The sequence below is a fragment of the Sciurus carolinensis genome, unplaced genomic scaffold (genome assembly GCF_902686445.1).
Source record: "Sciurus carolinensis unplaced genomic scaffold, mSciCar1.2, whole genome shotgun sequence".
NCBI classification, from domain to species: domain Eukaryota; kingdom Metazoa; phylum Chordata; class Mammalia; order Rodentia; family Sciuridae; genus Sciurus; species Sciurus carolinensis.
In genome coordinates, this window is record NW_025920126.1 from 2,700,023 (window position 1) to 2,720,438 (window position 20,416).

At 37.8% G+C, this 20,416-nt stretch overlaps 1 non-coding gene across 1 annotated transcript; it reads right to left on the reverse strand.

Annotated features, from left to right (window-relative positions):
* Positions 1-970: 970 nt before the first annotated feature.
* Positions 971-1,043, reverse strand: Trnaa-ggc (transfer RNA alanine (anticodon GGC)). The gene has a single exon. It is a non-coding gene; the product is annotated as a tRNA-Ala (tRNA).
* Between the last annotated feature and the right edge of the window lie 19,373 nt (positions 1,044-20,416).

Below are 20,416 nucleotides of genomic sequence, written 5' to 3' on the forward strand. Positions count from 1 at the left end.
TCTTTCTCTCTACCATGATAATTAGCCTCCAAATCCCTTAACTCTTCATAGAAATTGAATAGCAGGAATTTCATCCTATGGAAGTTATCTAGTGAAATTCAAAAAGTTATCATAAAAGAAATGAACCTCCATCTTCCCTGGACCATTAATATGCTCAGTAGCTGTTAAATATTCAAACTCCAGAAATACACTAGAGTGCAGAGGTAGGAGAGAATATTTTCCTTTTCATATTCCAGATATACCCATTTTGGGATCTCTTGAAGTTGCATATTCTTTCTTTCTGTCTTGACCAAGAGTTTTATATTTAATCAGGTCTCCAACATGGCTAAATAGGAATGATGGTGTTCATATTTAATAAAAGTGGAAAACTGGGGTAGACTGAAGAGTCTTCTAAAATCAACATTTCAGATTTCCAAGCCAATAGGTTCAATCATTTTTTTTGTCAACAGTCTTTTCAGTTTTATTTTGTTGTTTCTATGATTTACTTTTTAAAATGTGACCCAAGACAAGTCTCAAATAAAATTTGTCCATCACTTGGAATTCCCATCCCCCTTTTCCTTCTTACTTACACAAATTGGATTTCCTACTCAGAGCCTATGCCCAAGAACCTGTCATGTTCACAGCACAACATTCAGTCATCCACTTAGAAAATTGTTCCTGGCACATAAGAGCACAGAAGACACAAAAGACACTGTTCCTGTGTTGGGGAAATTGACAGTTTAGCTGGATTCTGCATTCACAGACAGAGATTGCACTGGAAGTAAAACAGAGAAATACCCAAATCTTCCCAAGGGAACACAGCATTCTTCCTAGAATAAAGAGAGAGATCCAGGGGTTTGAGGTTCATGGATCCCCAAAATATCACAGAGAAACTGTCATGTGCTGGGGACTATTTTAAAGTTATGACAGATGATGTGGCTCTTTTCTCATGGGGTTTACATATCTGGCATAAAAACAGAGTTTTTCTTTTTGGTGGTGCTGGGGATTGAACCCAGGTCCTTGTGCATGCCAGGCAAGCACTCTACCAGCTGAGCTACATCCCCAGTTCCAACAACAACAGAGATTTAAAAAAATAATTTTAAAAACAGGTAATGAATGGAAAATGTTATGTTGAAAATTTAGAGGTTGACATGATACGTTTTAGGTTAGGTGATGGAGAAAATCCTCTCTAAAAAGGTGGCATGAAGCTGTGACTTGGAAAATAATATGGAGGCAAGCCAGCCAAGGTTCAGGGGCAGAGATGTCCAAGCAGAAGTCACAGGAGGTGTAATGCTTCAAGGGGGAAAAGCACAGCCTATTCTTGACCAGCAAGAGGGTTCGTGGAGCTGATGTTGGAGGAGTGAAAGAGGCTAAAGAAGGAGTGGTGACACCCCTTGCAGATACTTGGACAGAGGCCAAGGTAAGGGGTCTAAATTTTCTTTTAAATGTCAACTGATTTTATCAGATGGTGAATGACAGCAACACTGTTTGCTTTTGGAGAAATGGTTGCAGGAAGGAAAGAGCTTGGCCATCTCTCCAGTGGCCCATGGCAGTTCTCTGGTGCTTTTTGTTAACAGTCCCACTTCTGATGGCCCTCTGATTCTCCTGTGTCCCTCTGCCTCTATTTGATTGAGGTTTTGATTCAAAGCCTCTTTTGAGCTTTGAATCAAAAGCAAATAAGAAAAGAAAACTCAAATTATTAAACTTCCTTGAATTTCACCAAAAGCCTGTTTCTTGAATGTGGTCCATGACAAAGGGATTTGTAAAGTTTTTGGTCCTTTGAACAATTCTCTCAAAATCTTCTGCCATTTCTCCAGAAGCCTCCCTTCATCCCCTTCTGCACCTAGCATCACTGGTCCTTCTGGAAAACACCAAACTCACAAAAATGCCATATTCTCTGCATAAATTTGAAAACATCTGAAACATCACTCCATTTCATGATTCTCAGCCAGACTGAGGGCTACATGGAGAATTTTGCCTCTTGCTGCCCCCATCTCCCATCCAAGGTTTAAGAATTACACCTAGTGTCCCATTTTTTGGCCATTTATTGATGTCATTTCACTGACTAATCTTAGCCTCAGTGACATTAGAATGAGGTATTCCAACTTTCATATTCAGTCAATATTTCAAAGAAACAAAAGCCAATAATCAAAATGCTTCTGACCACCAGGTCATTGAGTAAGACATAGTCTGCCTTGAAGAGCTATGAGGAAAAACAAGAACTGCAAAGAATATGCAGTAAAACCCAGGCAACAGTTGCTCTCAATGAAGGGAATAACAGTATTCATTCAAAATAATTTTCAAGAATTTTCCTTATCTTAGTATACAGATATGCTTGCAAAGCACAACCTATAAATGCCTCAATAAGTGCCTGTTTTAATTATAACACTTTTTCATACTAGAAAGAATATACATGCTTATTATGGAAGAATTTTAAAATATTTCAAAACATAAGAATGAAATCAAAATACCCACTTTCCAATACCCTAAAATAAAAACTGGGAACATCTTGAAAGATAAGTTAATAGAAGATAGAGATAGATGATAGATAGATAGATAGATAGACAGACAGTCAGTCATGCATATATGAAGTTAATTTGTTAACAAAAATGGGAGCACACTTCTTATGGTACATTGTAACCTTGTAGATATTTTTTGTACCAATAAATATTTTGTTACCAAATGTACTAATATTAGATTTGCTATTTCTATGTGGACAACATCTGTTGTTCTGTGCTCATTTTCTCCACTTCTCATGACACCCCTACTCTTGGACCCTAGATGGGCACTTTCCAAAATATACTTTTCTCTTACTTTTTTCCAAATTCCTAAGGACAATGCAGAGTCCCCATGAACACCTGCATCCTCCATCAGCCTCACCTCTATCTAGCTGTGTATCATTGAGCAAGATTCTTTCCTTCACTGGGTCTCAGGTTCTATTCTAGAGCTGTATGTAAATGACATTTAGAGCACTTACATCATTGTTTCTTCCTAATACTGTAGATAAATGAGACTAGGAGTGAATCATCCAATCACAAAAGGCAGTTGTTCTGTTTCATCCAGTCCAATAAGGAATGCATACTTATCAATTGACAGATACACATTAATTAAAAAATTCTGGACTAAAACAGTATAAGCTGAACTGCTGAAAATGATTCAGATGATCTCCATATGTAAAAAAAAAAAAGAAAGAAAGAAAGAGGAAGAGTAGGGAAGGAAGGTCTGGAGCCCACTCCTGTTACTGCTGATGACAAGCAGTCAGTCAAGTTATCCCTACCTCACAATTTCAGGACTAAGTGGACCATGATGAAGGACAGCAAGAACAGGCATAACAGTAGAGCTGTCATTGAAATTCCTGAAGACTCACCGGTTTCACATCTGGACAAATGACCTCATTATGATCTCACTCAGAGCAGAATAAAAGATGCTTCAAGTGTTAAACTGAAACACTTTAAATGTGTCCTTTGCTGTCTGCTTGGCATTATCTTCTGAGAACAGAAGAGTTCAGGGAAGGAATGGGACAGGACTTCCTGACATAAGAGAATATTCCCAGATTTTTACAAAATAGCCAAAAGGGGAGAAGAGGACAACCAAAATGAAAGAATAATAAGGTACCAGTTAAAGAAATGGTTACCTTAATACAATGGGCTACTAAGCAACCTTCAAATAATGATTTTGCTGTATGATTATAAATTTCATCAGTTGTTCAGAATCCAAGTTTAATGAGGAAATAATAAACAATAAATCAGCATGTATAGTGTTATTGCATTTTTAAAGAAAAATTCATATGTATATGTATCTGCTTGGCAAGATTAAAGTCTCAATAATGGAATATTAAGAACTGTTATTACATACATTTCCAAATTTTTATTTATGTGTCAAATAAATAATTACAATTTTTAAAGTGCAGCCATGTTCTGTGGAATTTCCTTCTTCCAGAAGCTGCTCCTAAGGATTTTTCTTTTTTTCTTTTTTTTTTTTTTTTTTTGCTATTCACCTGAGGCAGGTATACCTTCCCAGTCTGCCTTATTTCTACAGATTCCAAGTGTGCCTTTTTGCATTCCTACTTTTAACTTTTTTTCACTTTTCTCTGCACATCTTGGCATAATGATACTTCAAAGAAAAAAGAAAACAGCTTGACCATGCCCTTTTCCTTGGTATTCCTCCTTTGATCCACCTCCTGTCACACTGATTTTTAATTAACATTTTGGATGAAAGGTGTTGCAGAAACACCAGTGTCACAAAAAAAGGGGGAAAAAATCCCACCGAATTCAGAATCTCTTCTTTGCAGCACTGGGTAATTTTTATCCCTGAACTTCTGCCCAAGCCACTTGTCTTTCTCCAAGTCTCTGAGTTGGAAGAGGTTTTGGATTTCATGCATTATGATCTCTAATTCTGCATCAGGGAAGATGTACAGAAGCAGCAGAAAATCTCAAGTCAACTACTTAAATCAGGGGTCAGCAAACTGCCACCCAGGTGTCAAATCCTGTTCACTACCTGTTTTTATAAATAAAGTTTTATTGCAACATAGCTACACTCATCTGCATACATGTTATCTGTGGCTGTTGTCACACTTTAGTAACAGTGTTAGCCTCAAAGTCTGAAGTATTTACTATGTGGATGCTTTACAGAAAAACTTGTTGACACTTACCAAAAAATATTAGCTCACAAAGCCAGAAACCCATTAATGGGCATTCTCCTGTATTATTTGATGTCATCAAGGGCTGGTTCTTATCAAATATCCTCTGTGTCATCAGTTTTATGTCCAACCTAGTATCCCTCATTTTTGCAAGAGATTTATCATAGTTCCTGATATTCTGTTCACACCAAGGCAATGTCTAAGAGAAGAAGAGACCATCTTCCTGAAATGCCTCTTCACTAAACTGCAGAAATCTTTCCCTTAGGAGAAAAGCATATTTCCTCTCAAAGTTCACTGGCCATGATTCCATCAGCTGCCATCACATGAGGATGCCCAGTCCAGTCACCCTCAGTAGAGGGATATTTATTATTGCTTACATTAATCCAGTTCATGAAAAAGCTAGGGCTCTCATAAATGCAGTAACTCTTAGAAACTGGACTTAGTTTTGTGTAATATACCACTCAAATAATAGTCACCTACACACAAAGTGGTGATGTTTTAATGTTACAAGGAGTCCAGAAGAGATTCAACATCAGCACAAAAACTTAAAGATACAATAGTCAAGAGAAGTATCTGCAATTTTCTTGACCTTTGCCTGATCCTCTGTTAGAAAACATTTTCTATCCTTCCAGTCATCATGTCATGCAGGAGGAAGAAAAAAGAAAAAAAGTGTATGCAAGTTTAAAAACCTACTATCCTTTTAAAAGTCTTTCTAGTATCCTGCATTACAATTACTCCTTTATCTCATTGGCCAGAATTATATTACATGATCATGCCTACTTTTAAGAAAACCTAAGAAATAGAAGTTTAACTGGATGCTTTCATTTCTCACAATCAAATTACACTGTGCAACTAAAATTCTATGATGGGTAGGCATAGTAGCACAGATCCCTCTGCCATAGGTGGTCAATAATGAGTACTAGGTAGTTAACCCAGGACATTTACTTTAAATCCTATGAAGAGCAACCCTGATAAATAATCTTACATTTGTCTCACATTGTCTAGTATAAACAAATAGAAACTGCAAACAAAGCTCTTGATTCCCTTTATGTTACAAAGAATCTCTCACTGCACAGATGATTAAAGTCCCCTTGTCCTCTGTACATCTCAGCTTAATGATACAACAAAGAAAAGAGAAAAAAAAAACTTGGTCATGCCCTTTCCATTTGGAGTCCTCCTTTAATCCACCTCCTGGTTGTGATGTTCCTTAATTAGCATTTGGGATGAAAGGTGATGCAGAAACATCAGTGTCACAAAAACAAAATCCAAATATTTTCTTTACAGCACAAAGCAATTTTCATCCCTGCATTTCTCACCAAACCATTGAAAAGAATGTTTAAAAATCATTTCCATTTCATTCATTCCATCTGACAAGTTAGTGTTGAGAAGATTCTTTAAATATTTAATAATTGCTTGAGACATTTCCCTTTATTATTATTCTATGATCAGAATTCCCTGGTCCTTTCATCAATCCCAGAGCCTGGAACAAACACAGAAGTTAATTTCCAGACAAATGTTAAGTCAAGTGATCTCTATTCCAATTTCCTGAAGATCAAATGAAGCACTGGGTTAAAGAGGGTATCCTCATTCCTCTCCTTCTCCTTTATCAGTCATTCTTCTTTTGCTGCCCATTTTCCCCTCTCTTCCACCCACCCACACCCTTCCAATCAAATTAAACCAGGTTTCTCTTAATCATCATCAAGGAGACAAAAGGTATAGCTTTGGAGGATCCAGTCACAATTTCACAGTCCATTTGCATAAGAACTGTGAAGGCTGCTAATGCACTGTTTGCTTTTCAGCAAGCATCCTGGCAGTCATCAAAGAAATGTGTTTTGGTGTGCCCCCCAGGGCATGGGAGCTATTTATAAGAACTTGTATTAAAGTGCCTACACAAAACATTAGGATGTTCTTTGTCATCTGCAAACTGGAATTGGCTCAGAGAAATGTGGATTGGACCAAGAGAACTTTCAAAGGTGATAAAGGTGAAAGTAGATGTCACTCTTCATCTGTTTCAACCCTGTTGCCCCTGCACCAGCACCAAGCTAGTCCAATTTGCCAGGCATTTGTAGGATCCACCCTTCATCAACCCTCTTCTGGACCACCTGGTAGTATAAAATCACTTGCTTTAACCCATGGTTAAAGTCACAGCCATTTCTGCTTCCTACCTACAAGCCATGAATTGAAACATAAAAAATTATGTCTGGCTTTCTTCCCTGCCACACAGCACCTCCAGCTCAGGAAACAGCTATCCCTGATCTGCACCAGTGAAATGTGCAACAGATGGAAACTGAGGTCAGTGATCACCTTTGTCTCACAATGTGTTCCCAATTTCACCATGTGCCAATGCTTCCTGCACCACTATAAGCCCTTGCTATTTCCAAGTTAGCATGAAGAAGTAATGTATAAGCAAGTTCACTTCCACCCAACCTCTAATTATTAAATCCAAACTATGTTCCAGGGACCAAGTACAAGAGAGAATTCCCTCTCTGGAGGAACTTACCAGGGTTGCTGGAATGGAAAAGAATGGATATATAAGAGTACAAAGAAAAGGGACAGAGAACATGTAGGCTGCTTCCTAGGTAGATGACAGAAGAAAAATTGAGTCTCAGGATATATAGGATTGAGGCAGAAATAAGGAGTCAGGCAAAGGAAATCACAGCAGCCAAGGTGCAGGGCAAGAGACCTAAGGGGAGGGGGAAGCAGGCCCTTCTGTACCTCAGGACTGAACATACCAGGTGAGGCATGAAATGAAATGCAGCAAGAGACAAGCTAGGGCTCCTCAAGGAAGATCTCATGCTCTGTGTCAAGGAACATAGACTTTATTCCACACAGGGGAGCCATTGGAGGGGCTTTGGCAGGGGAGAGATGTGATGAGATTTATGCTTCATGTAGGTCACTGTGATAGCTGAGCAAAGGATGAATTTAAGAGGAAAGAGACAGAAGCAGGTGGTGGCAGGAGGCTGTGGCAGTTGAGCAGCAGGGAGGTTATGAGGGCAATTTTCATGCAAAGGAAGGGGGTGGGTTCAAGGAAATATGTGGGAGGAATCACCAGCAGGATTGGGTGATTGATTATTTGGCTCCCTGGAATGTGAAAGAGGTAGAAGTTTAAGATGGTGATACTGATTGCAGTAACGAGATGCAAATCTGAAGGAAGGAAATGGTTTGAGAAGAGAACCACATGTGCTTCCTGCACACTGAACACCAGACACTGCTCATTGTTATGTCCAGAGATAACTGAATACTGGAATGTGGACTAAGGGACAAGTTTAGGGCAGGAGACAGGAGGGTGAGTTATTAGCCCACAGGTATTGTTAAAGTCATGAGACAATATGGGGGTCATTTGAGCAAAATGGGTAGCACAAGAATAGTAGTGGAGCCAGACACAGTGGCCCACACCTGTAATCCCAGTGGCTTGGGAGGCTGAGGCAGGAGGATTGAAAGTTCAAAGCCAGCCTCAGCAAATTTGAGGCCCTAAGCAACTCAGTGAGACCCTGTCTCTAAATAAAATAGAAAATAGGGCTGAGGATGTGGCTCAGTAGTTGAGTGACTCTCAGTTCAATCCCCAGTACCTTCCCACTCCCACAGAAAAAGAGAATGGCAGTGGAAAAAGTGAGGGAGGGCTGGGAACCACCAATGTTGAAGGAAGTAAATGGAAAAGCAGAGGAGAGGAAAAGACAGAGCTAGGGAAAGGGAGAGCAGAAAAAAGAGAGTGATAAATGCCAGAGAAGTTGAGAGCTTCAGGAAGAAGAGACCAGTGGGAAAGAAAAGCAAATTGAGCAGAGATATTAACTATGTTTCTCCCCAGTAACCAAATGAGAAAAACACTGTAAGTGATAAATGCACAAAGGATAGAATGGGAGATACTAGGAAGTGTTCACAGTGGGGTTTTGTTTTGTTTTGTTTTTTGCTTTTGTTTTTCTGAAATTGTTAAGGAGATGGGCAAGTGTCTGACTTAGCAGATGAGAGGAAACTAAAACCTACATTTGCAAGGACTTGGGGTGGGGGTTGAAGAACTCAGGAAAGTATTCTATTTATATAAAAATGTTCAGGATCTGGAGAGCAAGTAACTTTGAAGCACCAAGTATGATTAGTCTAAAACTAAAAAGATAGTTTGACAGGTTGTGTAAAGAAGTTTGGAGGCAATGAATGCCCCCAGCTGATGACTGTCCTGCCCCACCCCAGATAAGGATTGAATCCTAAACCTTTAGAGAAGTTGAACAAGAGAGGTTCAGACCTAGAGAAAAAAACTTGGTCAAAAGTAAGAGCAAGAAATCTCACTAAAAAGAGGATAAATCAGTAGAAGTAGGGTACTGAGCAGTGAGACTCCCATCTTCCCTTCCTGCCTGGTTTCTAAAATGCTAGAAGCTCTCCTTATTTCCATCCCCACACACAGACACCCATCTCAAGTAGCAAGTGGAAGATGATTCCTCTCTGGAGAAACTGACCTGCCCAAAAGGAAAGAATTATACAGGCTGAAAATTAAAGATGCACCAAGAAAATGCCAAGTTGCACCTTATCAGGCTCCATTGAAACTACCATCCATGAGCACTGCCATCACTTCCAAACACTCCTCCATAGCTGGAATGTGCAGCGATGATCAGCACATGTTCAAGGGCAGCACCTACCATGGACAACAGAGTCTAAACAAATACTGCTTTTAAAGGAAGATTTTAGAGATAACAGAGTCAATGCAGAAAGGCACCTAACAGACACAGTGAATAGATTCAAAAGATATTGGAAGGTACTGCACCCAAGAGCAAGAACAATGTGTATTTCAAAAGATGAAAAAATAACAAAAAAGGAAATGGTAACTGAAAATTATATGCATGATCTCAGAAACTTTGAAAAGTATCCACTACAGGGTATTATTAAAGATCAAGTAAAAAGGCCCCAAAGAGAAAAAATGCAGAACATTTTAGATGTACAGAAATAAGAAGTCACAAGAGAGATTACCAAGAAAACAATTCAAGAAAATTTTGGAAATCCATATACAGCAAATTGAAACTAAACCCCTATCTCTCACCCTGCACACAACTCAACTCAAAATGGATCAAAGACCAAGGAATTAGGTCAGAGACCCTGCACCAAAAAGAAGACAAAGTAGGCCCAAATCTTCATCATGTTGGCTTAGGATCAGACTTCCTTAACCTGAATCCCAAAGCATAAGAAATAAAAGCAGGAATCAATAGTTGGGATATATTCAAACTAAAAAGCTTTTTCTAAGCAAAGGAAACAATCTACAATGCGAAAAGAGAGCCTACAGAGTGGGAGAAAATCTTTGTCACATGCATCTCAGAGCACTAAACTCCAGAATTTAGAAATAACTCAAAAAATTTCACACCAAGAATATAAATAGCACAATCAATAAATGGGTTAAGGAAATGAGCAGACACTTTGCAGAAGAAGATCTACAAGAAATCAGCAGATATATAAAAAAATGTTCAACATCTCTAGTAATAAGGGAAATGCAAATCAAAACTACCCTAAGATTTCATCTCACCCCATCTCATGTCATCTTGACAATTATCAAGAATACAAGCAACTATAGGTGTTGGCGAGGATGTGGGGGAAAAGGCACATTCATACATTGCTGGTGGAGTTGCAAATTGATGTAGCTACTCTGGAAAGCATTTTGGAGATTCCTCACAAAACTTGGAATGGAACCACCATTTGACCCAGCTATCCCACTCCTTGGTCTATACCCAAAAGACTTAAAATTAGCATACTACAGTGACGCAGCTACATCAATGTTTATAGTAGCTCAATTCACAATAGCTAGATTGTGGAACCCAACTTAGATGCCCTTCAATAGATGAATGGATAAAGAAACTGTGGTACACACTATGGAATATTATTCAGCCATAAAGATGAATAAAATTATGACTTTTGCATGTAAATGGATGGAGTTGGAGAATATCATGCTAAAGTGAAATATGCCAATCCCAAAAAGACAAAGGCTGAATGATTTTTCTGATAAGTGGATGATGATACATAACAGAGTGTGGGGGGGAGGCAAGAATGAAAGAAGGATGAATTGTATAGAGAAAAATGAGTGGTAGGGAGTGGCTGGGGGAAGGAAAGTTAATAGAATGAGACAAACATCATTACCCTGTGTACATGTATGATTACACAAATGGTGTGACTCTACTTCGTGTACAACCAGAGAAATGAAATTTGTACCCCATTTGTGTACAATGAATAAAAAATAAAAAACTAAATAAATAAAAATTTTTAAAAAGAAAATTTTCCAAACTGAAATACAGGAGTTTCCAGAATGAAAAGGTCCAAAAAGTGTGTAGCACAAAGGATAAAGAATAACCACACTAAGCTACATCCCTATGAAACTTCAGCATATTACAAGAGATCCCAAAATTTTCAGAGAGATAAAAATGCATCAGCAATTTATTCATTTATTCAACCATTATTTATTGAGGGTCTATTAAATACAATGATAAGGTAGCTTAACAATGTAGATCCAAAGGAAATTTGGGAGTGAGATTTATGAATATCAAGAGTTATTAGCCAACAAGCATGGTACATGCAAAGACCCAGAGGTGCAACTGTGCTTGGCACAAGTGATTCACAAAAGCCAGTGTAATTAAAATAGAATTAAGTGATCAAAAATAGGAAGTGGAGAAGTCAGAAAACTAAGTAGGGGCAGATCTAGTGGAAGCCTAGGACATCGAATTCTATTCTGGTTCAGGTAGTTTTTAGAGGGCTTTGAGAAAAATAATTATATAATGTAAAGTATTATTTTGGTAAACCTACTCTTGCTACAGTATTAAGAATAGATTATAGTAGAAGCAAGAGCCAAAGAAGAGACCTGCTAGGAGACCACTGAAATAAATCCAAATGAAAATTCACAGTATTATGCAGCCAGGTGTGATACTACAGACAGTGATAAATGGCTATATTCTAGACATATTTTGAGAGAATACCTGATAGTATTTGTGTACATTTAGAGTACAAGAGAAAGTAAGAATTTAAAAATGGTTCTAGGCCTTTGACCTGAACAATTAGTAGAAGAGAAATGCCATTTATGATGGTATGAAAGATTATAGGAAGAGCATGTTCTAAATAACATTTTGAGAAATGTTACTTTAGATAAATCTACACAAGATCCTTTGGAAACATCCTGAGAGAATTGGTATGCAAGGTTGGATTTCAATGGGGAGAACTGGCTGGAGATCTTGTCTGAAGAGAAGTATTATCCAGAATAATGATGACTGTTAGAAGAGAGAAACTCAAAACCCTCAGGACTTAACAATATAGAACTTTATTTCTCACTCATGAAATTCAAACCAATGTGTAATCCTATGTGATTGATGGTCTTTCTCATGGTTATTCAAGGACTGTAAAGGCCCATCCATACATGGCTGGCTGTCTCAGGGTCCACTTCATTCAGTCAGAAAGTGAGAGGAAAGGATGCATAACCTTGTGTGAGCATTGTTATGGGTCAGGGCAGGAAAAGGCACAGATTGCTTCTGCTTATGTTGCTATGTATTGTGGCAAGGAAGCCTGGAGGACCTAGTCTTGCCAAGTGCTGAAATAAGAGAGTACACAGCTCAGTGAACACATGCTGGTCTCTCCACAGGCTTTCCTGCCAATGACAAGTCCCACTTTCCACTTTCTTCATGTGTCAAACACACACCTCATCTGCCTCAAATAATGCAACCTCAAGTCCCGCCCATCCCCTACATACAGCTCAAGTATAGAAAACCCAAGTATGAGCGGTTTTTACTCTTGGATCTGGATATGGCTCCTTATAATTCATCCACCTCTGAATGAAAACAAAGAAAAAAATTAGTTAGATGACTCTCCCACACCACAGTCATTTCATAGGAAAAATAGGGAAAAGATAACCAGTTAAATCTCCTACTTGAAAAAGGGAAGCATCTAAGAAACATGGCAGTCACTGAAATCCTGCTGGGAGGACAGAATGAAGGCCTCTTCCCTGGAAGTGAGCAGATGCCTTCAATGTTCTGATTACCCTCTGGAAAGGAACTCACCTGTTCATCATGTTCTGTGGCATCATCTGAATTGGGTGCTGGGGGGCTACCCTTCCTCCTGTCTGCTCTACTTTCTCAGCCCACTGACTCATGGTGCAGTTTTGAAACCCCACAGACTGTGCTAAGGTCTTGAATAAGCACAAGCTGTACAGTCTGGACTTAGAACTTCTTCCCAGTATAAATTTTCTTATTTCTTAGTAGGCCACAAGCCTATTTGCTCCATCAGTACCCTTGTCAGTGGCTACACTGAAGTCTTTTCTTGAAAATTATGTTCCAGCTGATACCAATCCATACCCTGAATTCCTTGTTCCTTACTTTTACCTCTTAAGTAAAAAGAAGACAACCTGAAAGTAGTTTTATAAGCTGGTTTGATAGTTATCATGGACTGGGAAGAAAAGGAATATTCATAATCTGCTTTCCTACAGGGATCCATCAAAATGATCCTTTCTCCCTCAAAGACTTGATCAATCTTCTCTTTTACCATTCAGGATGTAGAAAGAGTTGGCTCTTCCATTAGAATTTCTGGATTCTTTCTGTACTTTCTATTCTGCTTATAAACCAGCTGATTCTTATCTCTTTCTGATATTTTCTTTTAGGACACACCCCTGCCAACCTACACTTTTACTTTCTAATTCTTTCCCTAGAAGTATAAGTTCATTAGCTACAAATCTGCCTCCTAAGATAGCACAGAAAATGTTTTAACCAATTGTTTTCAACTTTATGACACAGAAACCATCAGGCCTGCCTCTAACATTAGTGTCCTTGCTCTTTGACACCCAACCACTGAAATCTGAAGTCATTTTAGATTTCTGTTATGGCAATACCCACTCCAGACACATATTTTAATCTCAGGTAATACCATATTCCAAAATCTCAGTGGCTTTACACAAAATCCAAACTAATGATCTTGATTGATGGGCAGTCTTTCACCTGATTATTCAAGGAACCATCCTCTTCCCATTTGTAACTCCATCCTTGGAGTCCTCTACAACCAGCCAAAAGGTGGGAAAAAGGACTGAAGAGTAAGGGAAGAAGACATTTAGGGGCTAGACCTGGAAATTGTACATGTCAGTTCTCATATTACTTTGCCTAAAATTCAATCAAATGGATATATCTGAATGCAAAGGCAGCTAGGAAATGCAGTCTGGTTGGGACCCCTGGATGAAAAGAAACTGTTCACCTAAGCAAATATCTAGTCTCGAACACAAGAATGACAGCATATAAAGGGATATATAGAACCAGAAGACCTGATAAGGTCATGGAGGAATGAATTCATATAAAGAAAGCATCCAAGAACTGAGCTTTGGGTCACTTCAAAATTTAAAGTGAGGGAAGGTTAGGAAGAATCCTCAAATTAGACCAGAAAGAGGCAAAGGTAAATTAGGAGGAAAACCAGGCAAGAATGAATACTCAGTAAAAGGATAAAATGTGCTTCAAGAAAAGATCAGCATTGGGCAGTGCTTTTGGCAGGTCATGAGACATGAACACAAACATGAATTTGAACAGGAACATGGTAGAAATCATCAGTGCTCTTAACAAAAGAATTTTCCAAGTAGTATGAAAGACAAAGTCTGGAAGAGGGGGAACAGAGACAGTGATCACTGATGAGACTTATGGATAAGCTTGTGATCAAGGAAACATCATAAAAGGGTGGTAGCTTGATTTAAAAATATACATGTCAAAACTAATGCAATAGCAAAATTAAAACATATTAATTTTACTGAATAGAGAATTGCAGGCAAAGAGGAAAAATTTATGAACAGCTCAATTTCATTTCAGGCATTGAATCATTTGGTCTTAAACTATGTGCAATTATAATTTGAAATTAAACAGATGATAGATATGAAATCAATGTGTTTGATTTCATTAGTGTGGCAAAGAGGTCAAATAAAATAGAGATAAAAATATTTCCAATAAATTTAGTCATGAGGAGCTTATTTAGTGGCAGTGTTGAGAACAATTTCAGAAGCAGGGTAGAGGTAGAAATGAAAATTGAAAAGAATTAAAGAAAGAAAGAAAAAAATATAGTATCTAAGTCAATTCTCTGTTGCTATAACTGAAAACCTGAGACTGGGTAATTTATAAGGATCAGAGGTTTATTCTACTCTGTCCTGGACTGTCTCAGTATCTGGCGATGGCCTCCTTGCCATGTCATGACACAGGGGAGGGCACCATGGTGAGGCAAAGCAAGCAGGCTAGAGAGAGTTTACTTCATAAAAGCCATTCCTCTGATCATGAACTCACTCCTGTGACCCTGACACTAACCCACTCATGAGCATAGAACACTCATTAATCCATTAGTTCATTCAGGAGGGCAGAGGGATTACATCTCCAACCATCAACTTTTGAGGGACATATTTGAACCTCACCAGATGACAGTGTAAAGTGTCTTAAGTTAATTTTAAGGAACAAGAAACAGCTGTGACAAGAAGAAGAGGGAAGTGTAAAGTCACAGGACAACACAGGATTGTGGATACAGGAAGACACTGGAGCATCTCAACAGACTAAGAAGGAAAAGACAGAGTTAAGCAGAGAATGAAGCTATCAGGGAGATGGTGGACATCATGGAATGGAGTGGCTGGACAGTTCCTCAGAGGAGACTGGGGATCTGGAACTTAGATGAAAACCTAAGTCTTGGCCATACATAGGAGGAAGCATAGTTCATTCTCTGAGACTGGAGAAAATCAGGGTGAGTATAAAGTTAGGTGAATTAAATGGGTGAGGACATTCTGGGCTGCACTGTGTCCATGCCAAATTCATTCATTGAAGCCCTCATCCCCAGTACCTCAGAAGGTAAACTTAGTTGGAGATAAATCCCCTTCAAATAGGGGATTAAGTTAAAGTGAGGTCATTAGGGTGGAATCAAGACCAATATGAGAGGTGTCCATATAAGAAGGGGAAATTTGACCACATCAGACAATGAAGGTCTTGTGTGCTCAGAGGAATGACCATCTGCAGAGGCAGTAAGAAGGAAGCCATCTGCAAGTCAAGGAAAGAGGTTTCAGAGCAGGCCAACTCTACTGGTCTGCTATCTTGTAATCCCAGCTTCCAGAACTGTAAGAGACTACACAGTCCCTGGAGTCTTTCTATGGTGGCTCTAACTAACTAATACAGGTTGGGTAGGCCAAGATTTCTTGGGGGTTTAGAAGACAACCAACTTGAAAGTTAAAAGAGAAATAAATGGGAGATAACTAAACTTCAGAAGGCTAAAAAAGCTAGAAATAGTTACTCTTGGTTATTTCATATAGGGTTTGACCCCTCTTAAATATATCAGGGACAAATGACACAGTGAACATTAAATTTATACTCCAGGTCAATAGTTCACAACCCATGGCAATTGTGACAACCCAGGGAGCATTTGGAAACATCTGAAGGCATTTTTGGTTGTCACACCTGGGGGCGAGATGGTGCCAGTGGTATCTAGGAGTTGACACCGGTGATGTTAACCATCTTGCAAAGCACAGAACATCCCCTATAACAAAGAATTAGTCAGCCCAGGATTCCAATAGTATTGAGGTTTCAAACCCCTGATCTAAGTGAATAAGAATGATTCCTAACACAAGATCAGATGATCTAACACTGATGATTAGATAGGTCAAATATATGTAGATAAAGAGTCATAAAGACAAGCTCAGTCACTCACATGAGAGATTCATGTACATCACAATGCCAGACTCAGCCAGGTTACCCCTCTAAAAGAGAAGTATAATGAAAAGACTTTAAAGTCAAATAAAATTAATTCAAACTCTATTACTTTATAGCTCCATGGCCTGTTTGACATCTGTGAGCTTCAGAAAATTAAATGAAAACCCTGCAGTTCTATGTGGTTAAAATAAGATACCACATGAAAATGTTATGATTTAGATGTGAAGTGTCCCCCAAAAGTTCACATGTGAGACCATGCAGGAAGGTTCAGAGGAGAAATGATTGGGTCATGAGAATCTTAACCCGATCAGTAAATTAATTCCAGATGTGGTTAATTGAAGTGGTAGAGTGTGGCTGGAGGAGGTGGAAATCGGGGTGTGGCTATGGGGTATATATTTTGTACCTGTACCCAGAAAGTGGAGTCCCTCTCTCTCTCTCTGCTTCCTGATGATGCAAGCTGCTTCCCTCTGCCACTAGAATCAAATCCTACTGTAAACCTGATATAGGAGAACAGTTAGCCACATGGAAAAAGTCTCAATTTGCTGCCAAATAAACATACCTAGTTTACAAGGCACAAGATGAGCATGACCCTACTTTTGTAAGATATAGATAGATGATAGCTGTATATCCTGTTATCCTAAAATGGATAATCCTTCATCCTTGAACTATTTCCTAAGAATAATTTCCTAAGTAGCAGAATCAATGAAACATTTGTATTGCTCTTAACAAATAACATAAAATTATTTTCCTCAAGGTCTATACCTGTAGGCATTCTAGATAACAGTATGTTTCTTTTAACTTGTGTATCTTTATATTTCTCTATGTTTCTTTATCTAGTACTTTCTCCTAAATGTTCTTTCTCCTGTAATCTTTAAATGAATTCCTCATGCAACATGCATAAATTCATGGTTGATCATATATTAAGAGAACATTTTCTCCATTCTAATTGTCTTTTTAATTTTCTACTATTTAAATTTAAATTTTGGTCCAATATAATTTTTCTTCCAAATATGAACAAACCTTTCAAAAGTCCTTAAATAATTATTTCTGAATGACAATATATTCTGAGTATGCAATAATTATACTAAGCTTAGGTATTTCTTCATAATTCTCAAAATAAAACAAAGAAAATCAAATGAGATAGTAACATAAAATATCTTGTGCATTCTACCATTTTATATAGGACAAAAATGAAACAAGATAAATTAATGGAGGAATGAAAATGAAGACCCTAAAAGACTTGTTTAACAATAACTGTCATGTCTGACTCTGATTATTAGGGCAAAAATTTTGTATGAGAAAACTTCACACAATGCAGACAACTCACTCTATGTTTGAGAAGAAACAACACAACCAAGCAGTTTTTTTTCTCTTCATCCACAGTTTTATACTTATTACTCTACACTAATTTTTATTTACAGGTATGTCTAAGCAAACTGATGAACTTTCCACAGTCTCATGAAAGTCACAAACATGGTTGATTTCCTCAAGTTAATGGGCATGAAATTCATGACACAATTAAAAACTGTGCTTATACTGCATAGAAAATAAAACTATGGCAGGGGGAAAATGTTTCATCCTCTTCTCAGGTAAGGAGTCACATATAAAATATACACTTGGTCCACATCTCATCACCCTGCATAATGATTTCAGTAAATAAGGGAAAAGATAAAAACTATGAAGGAATATATAAAATGAATAGGCCATTATTCTAAGTACAGAAATGATATAGAAACCATGATCGCAGAAGTGGAGGGCATTATATTTGCTTCCCATTGAGCATCCCAAGCAGGTTTTAAATGTAATTACTTCCCAGTCCCTTATAACAGTTTTACTATCTTGATATAATTAAAAATGAGCTTGTATTCCCAGAGTTCTCAGTATTCCACATTCCAAATACTTGATTGATAACTGCATGATTATAAATAATCGTCATTGGATGAAGATCAAACACATGTGTTTGAAGTTCTCCAAATTCAATTGCTGTCATTCCTACAGCCCAGATGTCAAAAAGTTGGTTGTTGCCACCATCCATCTGTATTGCCACAACTTCTGAAGCCATCGTAGAAGGAATCAGTGAACCTAATATTTTCATTTAAAAAAAATACTGCTTCTTATAACCATTAGATTTGGAGAGAAAGGAAGCTAAGATGTCTTTACTAGGAAAGAAGAAACTTCACCAGGAAAGACTTAAATCTTTCTGTCTCTCTTTCTCACACACATATACATACTCTTTTAAAATTCATGTTTTAAAAATCTTGAATACTGGTGATCTGAGAAAATCCTTGCTGTATACTTTAGTTTGTTAGGTGAATCTTGTTATGTAACACAGGAAAATGGAAAAGAATACCTAAAAACCTGTGAAAATCACAGAAAACTTCCCAAATGAGATAAGACTTAACAAATAAATCAGCAGGGAGCTAAGGTGAGTGAGGAAGTCTGAGCATTTCAGGATGCAAATACAGGTAGACAAGGAAAGTGCATGGATCACCTGGAGAGTTGCTGGGGCAGGGCAACAAACTATGTGTGATCCACAGATGAGATGGGTCTTACACTGCTATTTATTATTCAGCAACAAGTACAGAAAAAGAGTAAGCATTCTCCCTTGTCCAAATGATCAATTTTTAGCAATTAATTTTACTTTATTTTATAAAAGTATGCCTGTGATAGGAAATTGAAAAATATTATCCTTTGTAAGAGAGGATTTAGAGGGCCTAGACAGTGTGGGAAAAATGAGCCTCAAAAGTATGGGCTAGATGATGAATAACCTATTGGTTACAAAAGGATATTCATTTAGATTTTTCTGAACCTCCTTGAAAGCATTAATTATGGCAGGAAAATTAATCTAGAACTCACAACAACATGAAGAACAGTGTGAGAGAAGGTAAAACCAGTAGGACAGGTGAGTTAAAGAAAAATTCCAAATATACAAAGGAAAAAAGGAAAAGGACATTGTGAAGACTCTGGTAGAGAGAATTAAATAAAAGCAGCTGTCTGAAGATTTTGAGTTCAGTATAAAATGCTGGTAGGATACTGAATGAGATCTATTTTTAAGAAACTGCTAAGTGTATAGAAGACTGAAGGTCAAATGAGTAGCTGGGTTGGAGTTACATACTTGGGAGTAAGAGGTATATGATGGCATCTGATATTACACAGTACAGATGATACTACGCAGAAGAAATAGTCATTTTATTTTGATATTTACTGCTTTAGAATTGATTTCTATCTATACTGATAATACACAAGTTGCTCTAAAAATAACTTTATTTTGTTTATTATTATTATTTTTTAATGTGGTGCTGAGGATCAAACCCAGTGTCTCATAGTGTGCTAGGCAAATACTTTATCATTGAGCCACAACCCCAGCCCCACAAATTGCTTTTATATGCATTTAAGTTACCAAAAGTTCTACTAACAAACTGCCTTTCAACTTAAGTGTGGTTAATGATGTGTAAGATATATACTAAAAATGCTGACCTGTAAATATATATTACCTGTGAGTTCTACATACATAAGAATGCATCCAGGACTAAAGAGAAGAAAATGATTACTATGGAACCTGATGAAAAAAGGCAAGTTTCATAGCCAAAAGAGGTTGAACTGGAGCCCAGAAAAAACAAATCAATTTCATTTCCTCTGCCCCCTAGAATCATTTAGTGGTGGCTAACAGGGATGCCAAGCTAACATTGTTGTGCTCCCTGGCTCAGTGGGAAATGGAGCTGTTGACCCATCAGTCTGCCATAGGTGATGAAAATCATCCTTTGCAATGGGGAGAACTTAAGATAAAAACAGGAGAATGTGTTCCTGAAGAGATAACAAATAAAACTAAAGTAACAGTATTTTACATAGTACTATCAGGGCACAAAAATAGAAAATTTTGACTGGAGAAGAGTGTTTACAACAGAGGATAGTCATAAAAAGAGGCTGAGGAGGGAAATGGGCATTGCACTGAAAGGAATCCTACAGATAACCTAACTTACCTGTGCTTTCACATAACATTGATTGGTACCTTCCTGTTGTTAAATGCAGCATATGGTATCTGAATAGAATTTGGAGTACATGAAAAACAATTGAAGTACAATCTCAAGCAAAAAGTGTCACTCGTTCACACATTCTCATTCATACTTCTTACTTAGAAATGTCT